The sequence below is a fragment of the Dipodomys ordii genome, unplaced genomic scaffold (genome assembly GCF_000151885.1).
Source record: "Dipodomys ordii isolate 6190 unplaced genomic scaffold, Dord_2.0 Scaffold80, whole genome shotgun sequence".
In the NCBI taxonomy this organism is placed as follows: Eukaryota; Metazoa; Chordata; class Mammalia; order Rodentia; family Heteromyidae; genus Dipodomys; species Dipodomys ordii.
Genome location: NW_012267296.1, coordinates 5,082,313 through 5,094,358, shown reverse-complemented (window position 1 = coordinate 5,094,358; position 12,046 = coordinate 5,082,313). Strand labels below are relative to the sequence as shown.

At 37.9% G+C, this 12,046-nt stretch overlaps 1 protein-coding gene across 2 annotated transcripts in view; it reads left to right on the top strand.

The window, feature by feature from the left end:
- Window positions 1–12,046, top strand: part of Klhl4 (kelch-like family member 4) — a 59,937-nt gene that overhangs the window by 11,308 nt on the left and 36,583 nt on the right. The gene's annotated exons all lie outside the window — the stretch shown is intronic.

The following is a 12,046-nucleotide window of genomic DNA, read 5'->3' as shown; positions in this document are numbered from 1 at the left end:
AAGGAGGAGGCTGCAATGCTTGGTAAGAAATGTACGCATTATCCTGCCCATGTAATTGTAACTCCTCTGTACAGTATGTTCACAAATAAAATGAAATTAAATTAAAAAAAAATTAGCCTAACATTGGCAACATAAACAACTTTTTATTATGCTTTTGATTAAGCTAATATAGTATGCATTTATTGTATTTATCTCTCAGTAATATTCAGACATTTCTTGAAAATCCTACTTATGCTCCCTTTTTGTACTTGTTACAGGTAGGTCCTGAATATGTTAAATATCTGAAGTAAACATATAATCAAATTCAGTTTATCATACAAATGATTTAGAAGTCTGAAAAGTTTAAGTAATAAAGAAAACTGTGATTTCAATGTTAGGGAGTGCCAAACACAGACTTGGAGAATGTTGTCACCTGTGCTGCTTTGAATAGAGTGTTTTCACAGCACTGAGAAGGGGAGCAATTACTTCAGTTCAACATTTCTACTTCTGTTACTTTCCCTACTCTGGATTTGGTATAATGTCATTCTCTAAAAAAAGGACAAAGTGAGTGGTCACTTGATGGAAATACAGTAAGCCCATAAACCCAATACTATTGGAGTAAGAGGAAATTTTTCATTTTGCTTTGAATTCCCATTTATAAAGACACGACAGGAGTCTAAAAATAATACAATTTGTGTGTATGTTGGGGGGTGATTCACCTTCTCAAGGCTAGGTCTGTGCCATTTGCCACAGTTCCCTTTCCAGCTTTTTCGTGGTGAACTGGAGATAAGAGTCACAGACTTTTTTTTTTTTTTTTGCCTAGGTTGGCTTCGAACTGTGATATTCAGATCTCAGCCTCCTGGGTAGCTAGGAGTATATATATGAGCTCACAAATTGAGGTAGTACAAAGATTTCATTACTTTGTAAATTAAGTAAATGAAACAATTAAGTATTAAAATATTATTTGGACCAGTGCACTGAACACAGCCTTAGAATCAGTCAAATCCTGGTGCTTGAAAACTTTCTAGCTGTGTAACTTTGGTCACTTTTGCTATCTTTAAGGCATGAGTTTTCACATCTGAGAAGTGGAGATAAAATTTAATTCAAACTCTAGAAGTTAAATGGATTAACATAGAACTGTCTGCATGTTGCCTGATTTATTTTTAATTTAATTTTATGGTGAAGCTGATGTACAGAGGAGTTACAGTTACATACATAAAGTAGTGGGTACATTACTTGCCTGGTTTATAACTGACCTGCAGTAGTTTACTACTACTACTGTTGTTAATGTTATTTTTAATTTAGTATGGTAGAAAGTGTAGACAAATTGGAAGGTTCAGTTATATTTGCTTGGCAACTTGTACTCAAAATGTAGTAATTTATGAAGTAAATACAATCAAGTTGGACATTTACTTTGATTAGCTAACAGTGCATACATTTTCATAGTCTCTTAAGAAATGTTTTTAAAAATACAATTTTGTAATTATTTGATGATTTATTAAGCTTAAAGATCATTTACCACAAATGTCTTATTTATATTCAGCATTTAGACATCATTTGGCACATACTGAGATTATACATTTAACCTTGTCTTTAGATCAACATCTAGATGTTGGATTGAATATAAATACATATGATAAAAAGTTGGCTTCATGTCTTTACCTAACGGGCAGAAATATAACGAGTCTGAACACATCTGAACATTAAGTTCAGATCTTTTTGATAAGTCCTGGGGTTTGAACTCAGGGACTGTGTGCTTCCCTTGAGATTTTTGCTCAAGGTTGGTCTACTATACCACTTTGAGCCATAGCATCCCTTCTGGTTTTCTGGTGGTTGATTGGAGATAAGTGTCTCATGAACTTTCTTTTCTGGTTGGATCCTCAGATATCAGCCTCCTGAGTAGCTAGGATAACAAATGGGAGCCACCATCACCTGTCCAGATTTTTTTAAGTTCAGATAATTTTATAATATATTAATAATATACCAAAAACATAGAAGAATGCTAAGCCGGTGCTGGTGGCTCATGCTTACAATCCTAGCTACTCAGGAAGGTGACATTGGAGGATTGTAGCTTGAAGCCAGGCCTGTTAGAAAAGTCTATGAAACTCATGTTTAATTAACCACCAAAAAAACTGGAAATGGGAAATGGAGGTGTGGCTCAAGTGGTAGAATGCTAGTCTTGACAATGCTCAGACTCTGAATTCAAGCTCAAGGACCTGCACAAACACAAAAAATGCTAGTGAGTCTTTTATATTAAGATAGGGATAAATAGCCAATAAGGAAATAAATGAAGCATTCTCGGCAGATCTACAAACAACAGAGATAAGTATAGCTCTTGTGCCTAAGTATGTTCTATTTTCAGTAGTTGTGTTCATTACATACTGGATACTCATTTCTGTGTATTTAATTATAGGAACTTTTCTTGAATGTTGTATTATAACATAACAATATTTAGTATTTCTCTTTATAACTTAAATCATAAAAATGTATTGTGTAATTTATTAGCAATTAATAATTGCCAAATTTTAATTTATTTTTGTGTATTTTTATTATAAAATATTGTACAGAGGGGTTACAGTTATATAAGTAGGGTAATGAGTACATTTCATATTGAGCATTGTTACATCCTCCTTTGTTTTTTCACTACCCTTCCCTCCCCACCTCCCCAACTACTCCTTCCCCGCCCCCCCATTATAAAGTTTTTTTTCAACATAGTGTCCTGTACATCTCATCATCACAATGGGTCAACCTATATTCACATTTAAGCATTCCACTATATCCCTTCCTCTGGCCAAATTACAAAAATGTATATACAAGAGGCAGAACACTGGAATCAAATACAATGAAAACAGGGGTTATACCGTGGGAAAAGAACATACAAAAGAAACAAAAGAATCACATAGTGCATTATAAGTACATTAAAAACAATAGCAAGCAAGAAAAAAACACTTGTGTCTCTGTCTTAGGGTATATTTCACTTAACTTCATCTTATATGGTCATATTTACATAGCCTTTGACCTCCTCTGCTTGACCTAGACATGTATAATTTTTTCCAAGTCTTTCCTTTTCCTAAAAAAATGGGGCAATGTCATTCTTTCTGATGGAGGTATAGAATTCCATCGTGTGTGTATGTGTGTGTGTGTGTGTGTGTGTGTGTGTGTATACATATATATATATATATATATATATATATATATATCATCACATTTTCTTGACCCATTCATCTACTGAGGGGCATCTGGGGTTGGTTCCATATCTTTGATATGGTGAATAATGCTGCAATAAACATGATTGTGCAGGTAGCTTTGGTATGACCTTGTTTGTGATCATTTGGGTAAATACCTAAAAGTGGGATTTCTGGATCATAGGGGAGCTCTATGTGGAGTCTTTTGAGGAACCTCCATACTGCTTTCCAAAGTGGATGAACAAGTATACACTCCCACCAACAATGCAGTAGGGTTCTCTTTTGGCCACATCCCTTCCAGCATCTGTTGTTATTAGATTTCATGATGATAGCCATTCTAACTGGGGTGAGGTGGAATCTCAATGTTGTTTTGATTTGCATTTCTTTTATGGCTAGAGAAGTTGAGCATTTCTTTAAGTGTCTATTGGGCTTTCTTATTTCCTCTTCAGAGAAGCCTAGTCTTTAGACCACTTATTAATCATGCTGTTATTTCTTTGAGGATTTGTTGTTGGGGGATTTAATTTTTTGAGTTTTAAGTATATTTTAGATATGAGACCTTTGTCCACTGTATGGCTTGTGAAAATCTTCTCCCAGTCCCTGAGCTTCCTAGCTATGTCCCTTGCCATGCAGAAGCTCTGCAGTTTCATGCAATCCCATTTGTTCAACCTTTCTTTGATTTGTTGTGTTTCTGGGACTCTATTAAGAAAATTACAACCTGTCAACCTGTGCTACAGAGCTGTAGAGTTTCTCCTATTCCTTCCTGTAATGTTTTCAGGGTGTCTGCTTTTATTTGGAGGTATTTGATCCATTTGGAGTTGATTTTGATGTAGGTTGATATATGGGGATCTACCTTTATTTTTCTACAGGTGTTTAACCAATTTTGCCAGCACCATTTACTGAAAAGGCTGTCTTTCATTCCATGTTTTTAGCTCCTTTGTCAAAGATTAGGTGACTATAGGTTTGTGGGATCATTTCTCTTACATTGGTCCTCAGGTTAGTTCTTAGGCCACTACCAAGCTGTTTTTTTTTTTTTTTATTACTATGGCTTTGTAGTAGAGTTTGAAATTTGGAATTGATATTCCTGTATGGCTGTTTTTTCCACTAAGGATTTTTTTTCCTATTCAGCGCCTTTTATTTTTTCATGTGAATTTTTGGATTCTTCTTGTATTTCATTGAAGAATGAGGTTGGGATATTGATAGGGATCACATTGAATTTGTTTATAGGTTTTGGCAGTATTGTCATTTTCATGATGTTAATCCTCCCAATCCAGGAACATGGGAGGTTTTTCCACTTCCTTAGTTCTGCTTTAAATTCCTTTTTCAGGTTTTAAAATTTTTCATCATAGAGGTCTTTCACCTCGTTAGTTAACTCGTAGGTATTTTATTTTTGTGGGATTATTACTAAAGGGGTTGCTTTCCTATTTTGAGCCGTGCTCTTCTCCTTATTGACATACAGGAAAGCCATGGATTTCTGAGGGTTAATTTTATACCCTGATACTTTGCCAAAGTTTCCAATCAGCTCAGGTAACTTGGGAGTGGAGTCCATGGGATTCTTTACTCCATACAAGATCATGTCATATGCAAATAGAGTTTTACTTAATCTTTCCTTATTTAGATCCCATTTATGTTTGCATCTTGTCTTATTGCCCCAGCTAGGCATTCCAGTATTAAGTTGAAGAAGAGTGGAGAGAGAGGACATCCTTGGCTTGTTCCTGAATTTAAAGGAAATGGCTTTATCTTTTCACAATTAAGCACAATGCTGGCTGTAGGTTTGTCATACACTGCCTTTATTATATTGAGGAATGTTCCATGGTTTCCTAGTTTTTCCAGAGCTTTCATCATAAATCATCATCATCTTGTCAAATGCCTTTTCTTTATCTATTGAAATAATCATGTGGTTCTTTTTTTTGGGGGGGGGGGTCTGGTCGTGGGGCCTGAACTCTGGGCCTGGGTGCTGTTCCTCAGCTCTTCAGCTCAAGGCTAGCGCTCTACCACTTGAGCCACAGCACCACTTATGGCTTTTTTCTTTTTGCTTATGTGGTGCTGGGGAATTGAACACAGAGCCTCATGCATGCAAGGCAAGTGCTCTACCACTGAGCCACCTTCCCAGCCTCAATCATGTGGTTCTTACCCTTGCTCTTGTTGATGTGATAATTATATTAATTGATATTAATATATTGAACCAGCTTTGCATCCCTGAAGTGAATCCTCTTTGATCATGATGTATGTTTTTTTTGATGAGTTGTTGAATTCGATTGGCCAAAATTTTGTTGAAGTTTTATGTGGATGTTCATCAAAGAAATGTATCTACAGTTCTCTTTCTTTGATGAGTCCTTTCCTGGTTTTGGGATGAGTGTGGATTCATAGAAAGAGTTTGATAGTGAATTTTCACTTTTAATTTCAGTGAAGTGTTGGAGGAGTATTGATATGAGTTCTGCTATGAAGCCTTGTAGAATTCAGCTGTAAATCCATCTGGTCCTTGGCTTTTCTTGGGTGGGAGGTCTCTTATTGCTATTTCTATTTTGATGCTCGATATGGGTATGTTAAGTCAGTTTAAATCATCTTTGTTTAGTTTGGGCATATAAATATTTGCTAGAAATTTGTTCATGTCTTTCAGATTCTCACACTTATTAGCCTAAAGGTTTGCGAAGTATCCTCTTATCATATTCTGAATCTTGGTTGTTTCTGTAGTGATGTTACCATTCTCTGAGTTTGTTTATTTGGGCATGTTCTCTTTTTTTTCCTCATAAGATTTGCTAAGGGTCTCTCGAAGAACCTCTTTGTTTTGTGGATTCTTTCTGTAGATTTTTTGGATTCTAATTCATTTAATTCTGATTTAATTTTAATTATTTGTTTCCATCTACTGGATTGGGGTTTAGCTTGTTGCTCTTTTTCAAAGAGCTTTAGGTGCCTCATTAAATTTTTGCATTCAGATCTCTCCAATTTTTTTAATGTAGGATCTCAGAGCTCTAAATTTGCTTCCGAGTACTACTTTTGCTGTGTGCCAGAGGACCTGATAGTTTGTGTGTTGATTTTTGTTAAATATCATGAATATTTGAATTTCCTTTCTAATCTCTTCCATGACCCACTGGTGGTTCCACAGTGTGTTGTTCAGCCTCCATGTATTACAGGATTTCCTTTGGTGGCTTTTGCTATTATATTCTAGCTTTATTCCCTTGTAGTCTGAGAAAATGCAGGGCATAATTTCAATGTTTCTGAATTTGGAAAAACTTTCTTTTTGGCCTAGAATTTGGTCTGTCTTGGAGAATGTTCCATGTGCGGCCGATAAGAAGGTGTAATGTGATAGTGCTGGGTGAAATATTCAGTAAATGTCTGTTAAGTCATGTTGACCTATGCAGATGTTAAGATCCAAGGTTTCTCTGTTGAGTTTTTACTGGGTTGATCTATCTAGTTGGGATAGTTTTGTGTTAAAGTCCCTCACAATTATTTTTTTTAGATCTATGTGTGATTTGAGGGAGAGTAGTGTTTCTTGGATAAATTTGGGTGCTTCGTTATATGGTGAATAAGTATGTAGTATTGCAATATCCTCCTGAAGGAGAGATCCCTTAAATAGTATGTTGTGACCTTCTTTATCTCTTTTGTTTGATTTTAATTTGAAGTCTATTTTATCTGATACTAGGATTGCAACACCTGCCTGTTTATGGGGGCCAATTGCTTAGTAGATTTTATTGCAGCCTTTCAGTTTCAGAATATGTTTATTTTTGTGGGCAATGTGTGTCTCTTGACAACTGCAGATAGAAGGTTCTTGCTTTGTGATCCAACTAGACAATTTATGTCTCTTAATTGGAGAGTTAAGTCCAGTAATATTGAGAGTTAGGACTGAAAGGTGTTTGTCTGTCCCTGCTTTTTTATCCATTTTTTTGGGGGGGGAGGGAGGGAGGAGCTGTGCATTGGCTGTTATTGTAATTACATAGTTCTCTGTTTGTGGATCACTTCATTGCCTATATTCTGTTCTTTTTGTTTTTCTATGTGTAGAACGTCTTTGAGGATTTTTTGTAGGGCTGGTTTTGTGGCGGTATATTGCTTCCGTTTTACCTTGCTGTGGAAGGTTTTTATTTGTCCTTCTACTATGAATGCGAGCTTAGCTGGGTAGATTATTCTTGGTTGGTAGTTACTTGTCTTTAGGGTGTGGCCTACCACTTTCCAAGCCATCCTTTTATGGTATCTGCTGAGATGTCTGAGATAATTCTGATTGAGTTACCTTTATATATGATTGTTCTCTTCTCCCTGCATGTTTTAGGAATTCCTTCCTTAGTGGCTATTGATCCTGCATGATTTATAATGTGGCGGTGGGATGTTCTCTTCTGGTCTGGTCCATTTGGGGTTCTAAAAGCTTCTTGTATCTGGATGGGCCTGTCCTTTTGTATATTTGGGAAGTGCTCTGCTAGGATTCTGTTGAACATATTTCCTAATCCATTGGCTTCACCCTCCAGGCCCTCTTGTATAACTATTAGTCTCAAATTTGGCTTTCTGAATGCATCCTGTATTTCCTGAAGTGTTATGTCATGCTTCTTGGTTTTGTCATGAATATCTGTGTGCTCTTTCTCTATGGACTCTAAACTGTCTTCTGCCTCCTCCATTCTGGCTTCTGCCTCCTCCATTCTCCTTTCAAGGTTTTTTACTTTGCTGTTTATCTCCTTTCTTTCTTGCTGGTCTTTTTTTAATGGTGACCAACTCTTTACTAAGGCTTTTTTAAAGTTTTAAATAGATTTCCTTACCTCCTAGAATTGGCTTTCAGACTTCTCTTTCTACTCCTTTATCTGGGTTTCTATCTTTTCATTATATTTTTTCCCTCTTCTGGAGTTACTTTATCCTTTTATTTGTGGAGGCCATGAAATCATATATTAGCTTCTAGTTGGACTCATCATCTTTTCTTATAGCCCTATGCAGGATGTCTAATTTTTCATTCAGCAGAGTTACCAACCATGCTTTTAAAATATCTTGAGCATTATCCTCTAGGTCATTCTGGGACTGCTCTGTAGCTTGTTTATGTGGAGATGGTGTTGGGGTTAGTTGATTGGTCATGTTTCTTGTGTTTCTTTGGTTAGTTCTATCCTTTTGGAGGCAAGAACCACACCAGAACTACAATAAGACAGTCTTTTAGGGCTGGAGTCAACCCAGTGTCATATAGATGCATTGATCTTTGCGTTTCAGAATTATGGGTGGGTGGTTCCTTATTTAGCTTTCTTTTTCTTTCTTTGAAAGGGATGCTGTGGCTCTGGGGTAGAGATTATATATAGTTGTACCTTTTGAGAAAATCTGGGTTTGGCTGATAAGTAGTCTGCACCTTAGAGTTAACAAGATGGGCCCCTTGTATTCAGTCAAAATAGAACCAACTGTAAGTTGGGTCAGATATAAACCTTTAGGGATCAATGGACTGGAGCAGATGGAGAAGAGAAGGGTTAGGATTGGAGTGATATGAATTTAAGTTCAGAAGAAAAATTGGGTATAATTATAGTAGAGGAGTAAGAACTGCTTAGGGGAGAGGTATATGTAGTAGGAGGAGAATAGAGAGACCTTGTTTCTGAGTGTGAGAGGTAGAAATGAATTCGAAGAAAAGTTGTGTAGGGAATAGCTTAGAGATCTTGATGAAGATAAGAAAAAAGTAGTATTTGGGAGAATTGCTGAGATTAGAGAAAGTTTTATTCAAAGAGTATTGAAAAGTCACTTAATTGAAGACACCTCCTGTAATAATTGTTTACACACATAGAAGGAGGCCTTACTTTGTGTGTAGAAGTAGACAGGGTTGTTCTGACATATTAGTAGTATAATGTGGAGAGAAATGAAAAAAGGGAGACTGAGAGGAAACAAAAAATTAAAAATTAGGAAATTGAAAAGTGGTAGAAAAAACAAATAGTAGTGAAAAATAGATTTAAGTGAAATAGCAAATTCTAAAAAAAATACACAAAAAACACACAGAAATAAAAATAACAAGAGATCAGACATAAAAACAAACAACAACAACAAAATTTAAAAAATAACTGAAGAGTGGGTTTTTCTGGTTGTTTGGGGGAGCTTGAGTTTCCACATATTCCTCAAAGCCGATTCCTGGATTCTTGATAAAACAGTGTATGCTTTGCAGTAATCCACTTTCCTTTTGGCTAGGAAGGGTGACTGCTACCTAGAGTTCCACTCTTAGGCCTGATGGCAGACTGCTATCACAGGCCTAGAGCTGTGTTCCCACAGGAGCTGTAGGAACAGAGCTTATGTCTGTGTTCATCTCTGATGTGATCCCTCCCTTTTGGAAGGGGGTTTTGGTCAGATTGCTTTGGGATCTCACAGAGCTTTCACCCCCAAGGAGTGGACCCAATTGGGTTATTCACAAGGTGTGTAGCTGGTGGTATGCTGAACCACAGAGCCTGTGATGTGGTGGCCTGGCTGGGGTTGGCGGGTTCTCAGTCAGAGGGCCTGGATGTTGGCAGGTCCCAGTGTTGGGGTGGAGTCTACAGCAACTGAAGAGTCTCCTCTGCGGCATGGGGAATTCAGGCACTGAGGAGACCGGGTGAACCTTGGTTCAGCGGGCTGGAGTGGGCAGTGGCAGCCTTGCTGTTCTGCAGAGGAGGCAGTAGGCAGCCCTGTGGGTGGCTACCTGCAGCTGCCAGCCATGTCAGTGGCAGTGCCTGCAGCAGCATGATACTGAAATGGCTATGATAGCCTGGGGGTCTGCACTGTGGTGGCAGGGAGGGAACAGGACCCAGCAAATCACCCAGTCAACAGGGCAGTCGGCCCATGGAGTGAGGGATTGGTTGGGACTGTGGTTTCTTGGAAGCCATGTGTGGGGTTAGCAGGGGTCCATGGGGATCCCACCGGCGCTGCAAGCTTGGGCTGACTTTGGGGGCTTATCCCGTGGTGCCGATTTCTGGCAGTTGTAATGGGGGGATTTTTAGATTAGCTCTTTCTCTGTAGCCGCGGGGCGGGGGAGGGGGAAGCGAGTTGGAGTGGCTGCGGGGGTGGGGGGGAGGGGGGGGGGGGGGATTGTTGGCCAACTGGAAGGTCTTCACCAGACTCCCTCCTAACTTTCCCCGGGTCTGGTGTTGAGCACTTTCTTCAGATTTTGGGTGCTCCTCTGGGTCAAGTCTGCAGAAGTCCCGCATGGTGCACAGTGCCCACCAATTTCAAACTTTAAAAATTGCCTTTTAGGGGCTGGGAAGATAGCTCAGTGGTAGAATGCTTGCCTTGCATGCTTGAGGCCCTAGGTTCGATTACTCAGCACCACATCTCAATTTTTTGTTAGATGAAATTGCTACTTGGATAGAAATATATTCATACATAACATGATGATCATAGTAGATTTATAGATGTACTTTATATAAGGAAAATCAAGATTAAGATACAGATAATCAGAAGGTTTTGCACTCTTAAAAAACGTTATTAAAGGAATTCTGTGTGTGTGTGTGTAAGAGAGAGAGAGAGAGATCAGACAGACAGAGAGACAGACAGACAGACAGATTGGGGACTAAAATGAGAGTCTGGTGCATGCTTACTTTTCCTATTACAATGCACTCCCCACCCTGGAGTGCTATCTTTAGAAATTTGGCTTTTTTGTTTAATAAAATTCAGTCATGAATTGCTTATCTCTTGTACAACAAATGAAAAATAGCAGCATTAAAACTCCATTAGTGAGACTGGGCTCCAGTCGTTCATGCCTGTTCTGAGGATCACCGTTTGAAGCCAGCCCAACCAGAAAAGTCTGTGAGACTTTTATCTACGTTTAACTACTAAAAAGCCAGAAGTAGACCTGTGGCTAATGTGGTAGAGTTCTAGGCTTGAGGGAAAGAAGCTTAGGGACAACACCTATGCCCTGAATTCAATCCTCAAGACTGGTACACATATATACACACACACACACAAAAGCAAAAACAACAAAAATTTCCTTCAGTTGTCTTCAGAAGACTCATAAATACATTGTGTTTAAAGTGTTGCTACATTGAGTATAAATAAGCAATTATTTTAACATAGTTAAAAATTGTTTGGAAGACTTCCTGCTTCCCCTTACCTGGCCAACTGTTCCCACTGGAAAATCTGGAACTTCAGCAATTACTGAGAAAGCCATCTTATTACATCAAACTTCACATTGAGTAATCTGCCATTTGTGTATGGAATATGTATGGTGTGATCAAGTTGGGCTTATTTGAGACACATTGGTGCCCAGCATGTTGTAACTTGAAAAAGTGTCATGCTCCCTGGTGTTAAATAACCCATTCAGATTAAACACAAACTAATAAAAATGATTGGCCTAATTCTCTTAACTATTCAGCTGCTAAAATCCTAATCTCATTACTCTTTAGTCCTCTCTTATTATATTTATTAAATGTAACTCTGAATTTTATTTGTTGCTTTGGTTCATGTTTCTCACGTAAGTTGTATCAGCTGTATGCGCCAGTGAACCTAGTGAAGCTAGTTAGAATGATACCGGTATTAAACATGCTACCCATTTTTCTCCTTCTGGAATCTGGTTCATAATTGAGTGGTGGGGGCTTGGCCTTGTGCTTTACTCTTTGTGCTGCTTGGTCTAGTCATTGTTAGCTGTTACACAGTGACTCCTCAGACTAATTCTTCCTAATAACCTCTTCCTGTTGACTCAGTTCCTGACCATCCTTTTCCTTGTTTTCACTTTTGTGGACTAGGTTTGGTGGTTGGACAATGATTTTACTGGTGCTTAATCTCTCAATAGTTTTAAAGGTTTGTTAATGGATATTAAGTGTTCTCAACACACAGTAATAAAGTAAGACATACAGAAGTTGCCCTGATTTTTAAAATAATTTCACATGTATTCCATAAATACAAGTAATGATTGCTTGTCAGTTAAATAAAAAATACTACAAGCAAAAGAGAGAAAAAACACTTACTTAAAGGAGCAA